The 11399-nt window shown below is 47.5% G+C and overlaps 1 long non-coding RNA gene across 1 annotated transcript; it reads left to right on the top strand.

Moving 5' to 3' along the window:
* LOC135307315 (uncharacterized) lies at positions 1-973 on the top strand. Its single transcript, XR_010368019.1, has 2 exons — positions 1-167; positions 698-973. It is a non-coding gene; the product is annotated as an uncharacterized LOC135307315 (long non-coding RNA).
* The last annotated feature ends 10426 nt before the right edge of the window (positions 974-11399 follow it).

Here is an 11399-nt window from a genome sequence, read left to right as displayed (position 1 = left end):
AGCCGGCACCACAACACGTATTCCCAATGCCCAGGATGGCCTCGGAAGGGGTTTCTATCAGGAAACAGGCTACTGGCTAGCAATACTGGCATTTCTGCTTTGTTTGGAGCTTGTCTTTGTGTTGTGCTTGTTTGGAATCCGGTATTTGGAATCGGGAAGAGAAAACAGTGAGTGTTTTGTTGCTCTCCCCCTCCAACAGCTTCTTTTGAAAGTCTAACGTGGTCAGGGAACATTCCCATTGAGACTGCAGTGGGGTTGTGGCCAGTCCATGATTGTCCAAATAACTCTGCTGAGGGTTCTGCTGCTGCCCAGTGCTTCCAGTGGCCTCTCAATTGCTGGGCCTTGTCCTGGGGGCCCCGCTGGGGCTGCAGCCAGAGCTGGCTCCCACTGAGGCTGCCTGGCCAAGAGCAGCCCCAGGGGCTCGGGGCAGAGGCAGAGGGAGGTGGGGAAGAGAAAGAGCAGGGCCGAGATTGCCCTTGAAAGGCAGAGGTGCTCTGGGGCCCGCTCCTGGCCAGGGACCCTGCCCAGAGCCGTGCCCTGCTGGCCGGGGCCTTGAGGGGCAGCTGTCCAGCTGGGCCCAGCTGTGCCAGCAGCTCCAGCCGTGCTGGGGAGCCTTGCCAGCTCTGGGCCCTGCTGTGCACGAGGGTCCCTGTGTGCCACTGGCAGCTGGGGCCTCAGCCACCTCCTCTCTTCACAGATGCTCCTGTGCATCGTCAGCAGATGAGCCTAAGAACACAGGCAGCGGGAGGTTGACAGTTTATCCCAGCTCTCCACTTCTGCCCCTATCTGCCCTGCCATGGCTGCAGCAGCGTCAGGAGGCCGTCCCAAAACCCACCCCTCCACAACAAGACCCTCTGCCCCTCAGCCTCCTGGTCCTGTTCCCCGGCCAGGAATGAAGGTGGGCATCCCCTGTCTGCCAGGGCAGGGCTTGGCCCATATTTCATATTCAAATAAAAGAATAAAGTTTTCACAATTATGTCCGTGTGGTAACAGCAGCAAAGCCCACCCGGCACCAGCAGTGGCTCAGCTCCATGCCCAGGAGCAGCCATGGATGGCCACGGTGTGGGCAGGCAGGAACCAGGCAGGGGCTGCTGTGCCCAGCGGCGGGGCCCCGAGGGGATGGGGGAGCCCATGCTGAGCGTCCCTGGGCTGAGGGCACATTTCCTTCTGTGGCATCATCTGGGCCTGGACCTGAGGAGGCACACAGGGATATTTTGAGGTCCCTGCTGAGGGGTGCAGGGATCCCTCATGAGGCACAAAGGAGTATTGATGGCCTCTCCTAAGGGGTGCAGGGATCCCTCATGCGTTGGGCAGCAGGGTTAAATTTGAGGGGGTTTTTTACTCTTCTCAGCACAGCACAGGGACACTTGGCCGAGGTTTTGCCAAGCTGGGAGAAAGCCTCTTGCAAAGGCTTGGGCCCAGCCTGTGGGCACAGCGGGCGGGCGCAGCCCATCCCCTGGGCCAGTCCAGGCTGCTCAGGCCGGGCCGGGCCGGGCCAGGCTCGGGCCCCGGCAGGGAAGGGCCGCAGCCCTGGGCTCTGCTGAGGCTGCTGAGCTCCGGCCTGCCCTGTGCTGCAGCCCAACACATTGACAGCCATGGCCGTGCCCTGGGCCACCGCAGGCACCCGGGGCTACAGCTGAGGCCGCGCCTTCTGCCACTGAAGGGTGGCTGGCTCTGTTCCCTCGGAGGGCACAGCTTAGCTCCCAGCACCTTTGTGAACCTGCCTGCTGGGCAAGTGCTGGGAGCCAGAGAGTTCCAACCCTTCTCACTGGGAAGTGTGGCTGGTGGTGTGGGGGTTTTAACATTTTTTTCCCTCTAAATTTGTGTCCTGCCATAGGGTTAAGTTTGCTTGCTCTCAGTAGGGCGCTTTTCTTCTTGGCAGTCAGTGGGGTTTCAATGCAGCCAGGGTTGAAGGAGGATCTCTGGCCACTTGGGCTGTGGTTGTGGGACACCTTGGCTTCATCCTTCCTTTGGCTGTGATTTGCACTGGTGCTTATGCAGGCATTTTACAGTAAGTGGCTTCAGTTTGTTCCTCTTTGTACCAAAAGCCAAGAATAAACCTCTTTAATACCACTGTAGTATTAAGAGGCAGGCCTTACTTTCTTGACTTGGTGGATGCACAGACCATTGGCATCACAGGGCCTTCTTGGTGGGGTCTTCAGATACCCTGGTGGTCACTGAAGAAGGAAGCTGAATTTTCTGGGAAAAAGATAGTTTCCCATGTGTGGAAAAGAATAACCTGTCACTTCCCCATCCCTTTCTATACAAAGTGATACAGGCAAGTGCATTCATCTATCTCTATCTGCCTTGTCTATCTATCTATCTATCTATCTATCTATCTATCTATCTATCTATCTATCTATCTACTATCTATCTATCATCTATCTATCTATCAACTATCTATCTTAATAAACAATTGTGGTGTTGCATTTTATTCAAATGGTATGCTCTGTCTCAAAAATGTAGCTCTTGAAAATATATGGTTTATTCCAAGCTCTGTTCCTCCCCTGAAGTCCCATGAATCTACAATCCCATTTGCCCAAACCTTATTTCGCACCTACATTGAATTTCCCTCTTAAGCTGTGTGAGGAAGACCAGTTTCTCTCATGGCCCATCTCTCCCCTAGGCTCGCCCTCTCTCCCCCTCTCTTTCCCTTTCCCCCTTCTCCCTCTGAAACCATGTTACTCCTGGGGCTGGGACCCCCAATAAACCCTCATCTAATCAGCACCCTCAGAAGCCGTGTGGAGTCTCCTTGCGTGCCTGCTGCTGCCAGCCAACTCACAGCCCAGGGGGCCCTCCGGGGACTCCCTGGGGAGCTCCCCTCAAAGGAACTGCTACAATCCATGAAATATTTCTATGCATGATATTTTGTTTATTCGTAAATTATGACACATCTCTTGAGAGCTGGAAAAGAATACCATCCATCTTTGATATAGAAAAGCTTGGGTGGAGGAGCAGAGATGATCTGTGATTTCCTTCTTGCTAGACATATGCTGGCTTGTTTAGATTGACTTTCAGCTGAAATCCTACAAAGCTGGAAAATGACTGGTGGCCATCACTCTGATATCCTTAAAAGCCCTTTTTTCATTTTAATTTTTTTCATCTATGGTGGCTGGTAAATACCTTTCTTCCTTAAGCTATGTGCAGGCAATATTGGAGGTAGAAAATAACATAACACGGCATATTTTAGATACTTGAAAATTTTCTTGTGAAATTTTATGGCAGTATCTCCTGCCTCACAGCTAAAGCAGCAGGTCAGCTACTGAGCACAACTTACTGCATAGCTGCAGCTCATGTTTCTACAGTGGAAGTGGCTTTTTGTTCTTCTGCATGGGTATGAAACACTACCAATTGAAAGGTTGATTACAGAGCAAAGAGCCTTGTTTAGTGTAGCCTGGACTTTGGGAAGGTGGTATCTGTTAGATGAATACCCAGCAAACGACCTAAGTTATTTTTTGTGACTACTCCCTCGTGATTTTGGCCTGGCTTCTTTAGGAGGTTCTGTTTTCATTTAGAAATGGCACAGTGGAGCCAGTGCTGCCTCAGGACAGGTGGAGCTGGGACAAATGGCTCATTGATTTTGATCTCAACAAAAAGCCACCTGAGCTCCTCATGACAGCAACCCCACAGAATGGTAATGGATCCATTAAAACTAACTCATCACAGAGCTTTTAACTTGAGGCTCTGACTTATGTTGCTTGTTCAGTTCTGCCATGGAGGAAGGGAGTTTGTACACAAAGAGGTTTAGCAAGGAGATCCATGTACAATAAAAGTGCTTCTATTTCAGCAAATGAAGTATCTTAGGATGTAAACCCTAATCCATACTCCAGTCTTATCCCTCCATTACCCAAATTCTTGGTCTTAATTCCTTAGTCAGTAGGAAAATATGACAGGGAAGTGTAGATCCTCCTTTCCTTCTTCAGCTGGACAGCTTGTAATCTCGTCTTCTCCCACAGACAGGAGCAGACAAACGGGAATCTTGTGATGAAACCATACTTGGGCAAGTTTGCCCTGTGTTTGTTTTTGCCCTGAAGTAACTGAGATTCACCGGAATATTTACAAGCCATAAATGATGGATTTATTTGGGTTGCTAGAATCTTTCATATTTTATGACTTTTCTGCTGCACAAGAGCCTGGCACTTGCAGAACTCTTACCCCATGCACTTCCCCAGTGCTTCTTGCAGAGAAGCTTTGGGAAGCACTCAGGAAAAGTGCCATGTTCATGTGTGGTTTGTGGAGCCCACAGGACAGGGAAATGTCTTTGCAGTGGGCACTGCCTTTTATTCCAAGGTGTAGAAGGATTCTTGGCTGAACAATGCCATGATATTCCCCTGTGGGAATTGGACAGCCCTGGTCTGCAGATTACAGAGTTACTCTGAAAACCATGTATCGTCCTCAAACAGGAACAAGATAGACCATGTGCTGTCCTCAAATACAACAAGGAAGAATGAGCATTGTGCCAGGATGAAACCAAATGCGCCAAGCACGTTGTGGGAGCTGCTAATTTGGCACACCTTAGCTAAAGATGCTTATAGTGTGACAACCAATCAGTAATTAAGATGTATGTGTGAATATAGCTACTTAACCAATGAGCATTAAGCATTAGTGGCAGGAGACAGTGTATAGAGGAGGATAACTATGTCAAAGTTGCTTAATAAAGGAGAACGACATGTAGCCACATTGGCTGTGAGTGCCATTACACAGCCGACTCTCCGTGGGACCCTCCTCACCAAGGAATTGTCATTGCTGTGGGCACTGGCTGTTATTCCAACACCTGTGTCATTTATTCTACTGGAATCCTTGTCAGAAAGGTTGTTCTTCGCCATTGAGATTTTTAGGTGACATTTTTGATCTCAAACAGCCCAAAGTTTTCCATCTCTCAGGTTTCTGATGCTGGTTTTCCCTTTCCAGTCTGTTGTTGGCCAAGGAAGATGCTGCTTAGATTCTGCAGGCCCCCATACATGGATACTGTTATAGGTAAAAATCGATCCAGCCAATTTAATAAAAATAAAATATAAATTTATTCACAACCGATATGCAGCCACGACAGCCAACAATCAAGGACAGCACCGACCCCGGGATGGAAGCTGGGTGAACACAGATCCGCCTTCTATCGCACCCAATCCCCCCTGTTCACCAATGCCGCTTGGCAGAATCCCTTCTTATACTCTTTTTCTAGCCCGTGGCGGAGTCCCTTTGTCTTTCCTCAGGGTTCTTCACATTCATGATGCCTCTATTCTCCTTCCTGTGCTGGACAAAACCTTGTGCAGGAACTGATGTGTATCCACTCTTTGGTTACCGGAATCCCGTATGCAGATGTATGTCCTTGATGGTCCCCTCTGTCTAAGATGAACATCTCCATGGGCCACCATCGCTGGGCCTCCTCCTGTTCACACCAGTGAGAACGACAATCTCCTGTGCCGGCTGGGTTCACTTCCTATGTTAATGACACTCCTCCTACCCGACTGCCAGCTGCGGTTTCCTCACCCTGTGAAGCAATCCCCTCTTCCCTTGCTACTGTGATTTCAAGTTTTATATTTTATTCTTATATATATATATATATACACATATATATATATAGTATGAGTATGAATTACCATTATATATATATCTATGTATCTATCTATCTAGCTATATATATATATATTCTATCAGCACGAATTACCATAATATATATAACAGGTACCAAGCTGAAAGTTCTCCAGTGCTCCACAGTGGTCCCGTTATCACAGGACGGCCAAGAGCAGCTCCATAAGCTCCAAGGGATTCTAACAGATGAATTTCTATCCCTCAGGAAGGCAGGGCTGGGTCTGAAGTAAAGGGTCTGACTCTGCACCCACTTTGCATTGCAGCAGCTGTCCCACACTTTGTGGAAGGCACATAACATGTGCCACTCTTAAATCAGCACTGGCTTAGTCAGTCTTATAAGCCTCTTAAAAAAACCTAGCCTGAGCAAATAATATTTGCGTTTTAGTTGCTTGGGGTGTTTTTGGGTTTTTTTGTTGTTTTTTTTTTTTTTTTCCTTGGTTCTTTGCTTTGGTGCTCAGAGATCATGGAGGAAGAGGCAGATTTTCTGTTCAACTTGCCTGTCAGTATGCAAGGAGCAGGAAAAGAAGATCAGTGTTTCACCATCTGGTTAATGAGCTCTAAAAGCAATTGTGCTGTCCCTAATCAGGGGGTGGGGGCACTGCTAACAGCCTGGATTGCCCCCACCTGTGTTCCCCTCCTTACCAAAGTGCTGTGTAGATCCAGAGCCTTCTGTCTCGGCCTGATGGTGCAAAAATTCTCCCAATATCCATCCCTTCGCAAAAATAAAGGCTTTGTGCTCATTAAGATGAAAAGCTGTATGGGTAGCCTGCAGCTAATGTTGTTTTGTTGCCTGTACCCCAGTCAGTGCTTGTTATGATTAGAAACTTGGTTTTTTTTTTAAGTTTCAGAGTTAACAACAAGTCAGACCATCAGACCTCTTTAGTTTCACTGCCAAAGAAAAGCTCTTCAATTACCTGTTAATGTCCGGTGATTAACCATTGTTCCCCTGATGCTGGCTGCTTGCCAGGGACGGACTCAGGGACAGACCCTCCAAGTATGAAGAGAATAGGAGTGACATCAGAGCCAGTATGCAGATGAGAAATGCATTGCGCCCCAAATTTTTACAGTTTTACAGTTTTTACAGGAAAACCCCCTAACATTACGAGCCAACAAGTGACCTAAGTGAAGTCTAAGGATAGGAGCATTGTCCCGGACCTGCTTGGATCCTTTTTGCTTCTCACCCTATCCTGAAAAGATGTTGATTAAAGAGAAGCCCCGAGGTGTTAGACAAAAAAGCCAGGAATCTGCTAATCTCGCGTGAGGATGGAATCCCCAGCTCTGTCTACAGACCAGTGGACAAAGCTGCATCACCCTCCTTCTCCGTGCCATGCCTGGGAGCAACGGCGGCGTGGGCGCAACCCGTCGATTTCTCCCCACCTGAGCTGATTCTTCTTAATAAAGGCATTAAAAGTAGAAAGATCTCCTGTCCATTTATTTCAGTGCTGACATCTAAATGACTGACCAGCCCCAAGCTGCTCTTAAGACTGATTTGATCAAAGGCACTGAAGCTCTGTTGAGTGCAAATTCTTCAGGAAAACAAGCACAGGAACTTGGATAATGTTGCTGGAAAAAGCAGAGTGCAGAGTTGAACCTCTGAGGACACCTCCCTGCTGCCTCCCCCCACCCTTTTATTTTAAATTCATTTAATATTCTGAGTGTGAGCTCTTGCATGAAGTGGGTCCTCAGCAAGGAGCTGCTGGGCCTCCTGGCTGTGTCCCTTTGTGCTCCCAGTGCTTCTTGAAATAAATGGGGCAGGAGATCTTTCTCCTTTTTAATGCCTTTATTAAAAAGAATCAGCTCAGGTGGGGAGAAATCAAAAGGTCGCGCCCACGCCGCCGGTGCTCCCAGGCGTGGCACGGAGGAGGAGGATGATGCAGCTGTGTCCACTGGTCTGCAGGCAGAGCTGGGGATTCCGTCCTCACCAGAGATTAGGAGATTCCTATCTTTTTTTGTCTAACACCCCGGGGCTTCTCTTTAATCAACATCTTTTCGGGTTAGGGTGAAAAACAAAAAGGATCCAAGCAGGCACTGGACTACGCTCCCATCCTTAGACATCACCTAGGTCCCCTAGTTCTATGTTGGCTCCTTGTTTTTAGGGGTTTTCCTGGAAAACTGCAAAATTTGGTGCAATGCATTTCTCATCTGCATACCAGCTCTGATGCCACTCCCATTCTCCTGGTACCTGCAGGGACCCTGTGTCACTCCCTGGCAAGCCTCATGGGGACAATGGTTAATCGCCAACCATTAACAGGTAATTGAAGAAGAACTCTTAACAATGAAGCTAACTGAACAGCAACTGGTCCAACTTGTTTTAACACTGCAACCTTAAAAACATAGATAACTTTTTATTCATAACACTTCTGGTCTGGTTTGGCTGGGAAACTTGTCCATCCTGCCTCTGTGGCTGCTCCCTGTCATTCCAATGCACAGCCCTTTCCCGCTGCTTGGCATTTACAAGCTCTGATTACTTCATTGGGTAACTTGCATCTTGCACTCCATGACATTAAATTGCGTTTACACAGACTCTGCCCTATCCTGAGTTTCTGGAACACATTTCTAAGCCTTCCAGCTGTAGCCCAAGGGAAGCTGTTTCTGTCTTGCATAACAAAATTGGCAATTTTTTTGCAAAGACAGCCCGTTACAAAGGACTTGCTGTGTGCATTAAGATCTGAGGGGCTGCTTTCAAAGACAGGCAAAAAACCCATGAACAAACAGCAAACCAACCAAACAACATATTTTTAAAAATTACTTTATTTTTACCTCTTATTTTTAATCTTTTCCAAACTGGCCTCCTTTTCCACTGCAGTGTTTTTCTTTGGACAGAAAAGCCCCCTTGCCAGATGATGCGACTTCACAGGAAAACAAAACTCACACACAATGCATATATGAAAGCTAAACGTAGAGATTCCCATTATCACAATCACCATCATTGATTTTCAGTGTATTTTGATGTCAGATTGTTTCCAGAAGGGTGAGAACAGTATCTCAGATCCCCTGGCTAGTTTGGTGTCATACCCACTTATTATCTCTCCTTTCTTATTATCTTTCCTTTCTGCACTTCTGTAGTTGCTCTGCCCATTTGTTGCTCTTGGATCTCTGCCTCCTTCACCTGATTTTTACCTTTTTCTGGATTTGTGGGGATTTTTCTGTTGGTTTTGGCTTTTTCTTGGTGGTTGTTTTGTTTACCTATTTTATTTGGTCACAGTTTTGCTATAGTTTTTTGTGGGTTTTTTTTAATCCACTCAACAGCAGAATCAGCTTGTGATTTCTATTATGAAGTTTTGATATACAGGTGTAGCACATAAAGGTTGTTTTTGTTTTTAAAGTCATCTCAGACACAGACCTGCAAGCTCCTGTGACTTTGAGAACTGAGTGCTCTCAGACAGCAAATTGTGTATGAATAGGATACTTGTAGTACCTATCTCCATTACACACAGCTGAATGTCAAGTGGTTGGAATTGTTATAGATAGAAATTGATCAAGCCAATTTAATAAGAATTAAAAAAGAAAAGAATGGAATGTATTGCATGACTGATATACAGTCTTGAGATCCACAATCAAAGGGACAGCATTGAGCCTGGATGGACACTGGGTGAACACTGATCTGACCTCTATCGCATCAGGCCCGCTCTGTTCACTAAGGCAGTCTGGTACAGTCAGGTTTTATACCCTTTCTGTCGCTCGAGGCAGCGTCTCTCTTGTTCTTTTCATAGTCAAACACATTCATGATGTCCTCTTTCTCCAAGTTGCACTGGACAATGTGGTTCCTGGCAAGCTGTGAATGCTGAGAGTAGGGGGAACCTGGTATTGGGATACCAGTTCCCTGATAACTTCTGCTATCTCAATCTCAGTGCTTGATGAGCGTTGACCGCCCAGGTGGCCTTTGAGAAATGATCCATCTCCTTCCCCAGCTAGGCTCTTTTAATTGCAAATTAGACCCCCTCCTTCCTGCTGTCTGCAGTTTTGCAATGACATGCAGCAGTCTCTAAGCATGAAGCAATTCCATGTGGATTTGAAAATGCTTTTGTGTATTTCTTTTAAACATTATAACATATCTTCCTCTCATATTCTACATAAGCACAAATTACCTATATCACATATTACAGAATGGTACCAATTCTAGCCTTTATTTTGCCTTCTTTTGCTGCCATGCACCAAATTGTGTCAGACTCATCAATGAACTGGGTTCTTCCAGGATGGGGTGTGCAAGGACGATCCCTCAGCTCATGTGTGGACCTGGTGTGCACCAGGCCAGAGACGTGAGTGTCATCCATAGCCAGCCCCTGTCTGCCAAGAGAACAGGGAGCTGCAGCTCTGAGGAACTCCGGGGTGAGGCAGCAAACAGCCCAAATGCCTAGTTTATATCAGTTACTGGTCAGGAGTATTTACTGCTGAGAGATTTTTATTGTCCTGCCCAGAGCTGGAAAAAAAGAACCCTGGCAGTTTGCTTTAGCTGTGAAGAGACTCTTTTCAACAGGTTCCAGCTCTTCTGCTTGTCTAAATTAAAAGCAGAGCCAAACTCTTCTGTTGGTCACATCAAACCAACATAAGTTTCAGGAGTCTGTGGAAGACATAAGAGTGTCAACATTATTTCATTTTATAATACTTACAGTCTTCTAATTCAGCCATGGGATAATTAGGCCATCACTCACTATATCAAAAAACGGGAAAAAGCACTGAAGAAGAAGTTTTTTTACAACTAAGTTTTAAAAACTAATGAATGAATTTCATAAAGAAAACCATGTAGTAAGAATACAGTAATTTAAACATCTCAAATGTCTTTGATAATGGAACCCCGAATCCCAGTCATGTGCAGTGCAGCCTCAGCTGTCCCTTTGAGGCCAGAGAACTGCCAAGGCTCAGGGCTGGGATGAGCCTTCACCCAAAACCAGTTCCAAGACTGATTTGGAATCAATCCAGAGCAAGGCCTACACAAAGAGGAAAGTCTCAAGGCCAAAGCCAAACCTTCATCATGTTGGATTTGTTTTAACACTGATCTGGAGCAAATTTGCTTGACCTGCAACAACACTCTTACTGTAAAACTTTACATGAGGTACTAAATAAGCACTGTCCTGTCCTGTCCTGAGCTGTGCTGCCCAAATACTGTGGAGAACTTGCTCTGCCTCTGCCCCGTGCCCCTGGGGCTGCTCTTGGCCAGGCAGCCTCAGTGGGAGCCAGCACTGGCTGCTGCCCCAGCGGGCCACCAGGACAAGGCCCAGTAATTAAGAGGCCAATGGAAGCACGGGGCAGCAGCAGAAGCCTCAGCAGAGTTATTTGGACAACCACGGACTGGCCACAACTCCACTGCAGCATGACTCCCAGTCAGGCTACGTATGCAGGAGCAGAGTTATAAGAAAACTGTGGAGAAAAATCAACAACTGACCATCTGTTCTCGTACAGCTTGCGAATGCCAAGATAGCACCCTATCAGCACAAGTGGCACAGTGAACACTGTCACCACCGTGCCTATCATGCAGGTCCTGCGCACATCCTGGAGGCAGACAATTCTTGGGAAGCGCACTGGATCCGGGGCATATATTCCTGTTTCATTGATAACGTCTGTGGGAGCAATGGGGAGCGTGAGCCGGTGCTGTGCTGCACTGCTCAGCTGGCAGCACGGTGGATACGGGCAGGACGTTCTCTGTTTCCCCCAGAGCTGGGGCCTGCAGGCACCTTGCCCGCCCTTGGCACAGGCTGTGCCAGCCAACAAAGCCCAGCAGGCCGGGAGGAGAGCCCGGGGGCAGCGCAGCTGCTTGGGCAGCGGCTGCTGCCAGGGACACGGGCCAAAGCCATCCCTGAGCAGCCACTGCC

The sequence above is a fragment of the Passer domesticus genome, chromosome 9 (genome assembly GCF_036417665.1).
Source record: "Passer domesticus isolate bPasDom1 chromosome 9, bPasDom1.hap1, whole genome shotgun sequence".
NCBI classification, from domain to species: domain Eukaryota; kingdom Metazoa; phylum Chordata; class Aves; order Passeriformes; family Passeridae; genus Passer; species Passer domesticus.
The sequence above is the reverse complement of the archived record's forward strand: the minus strand, read 5'-3'. Positions and strand labels throughout refer to the sequence as shown.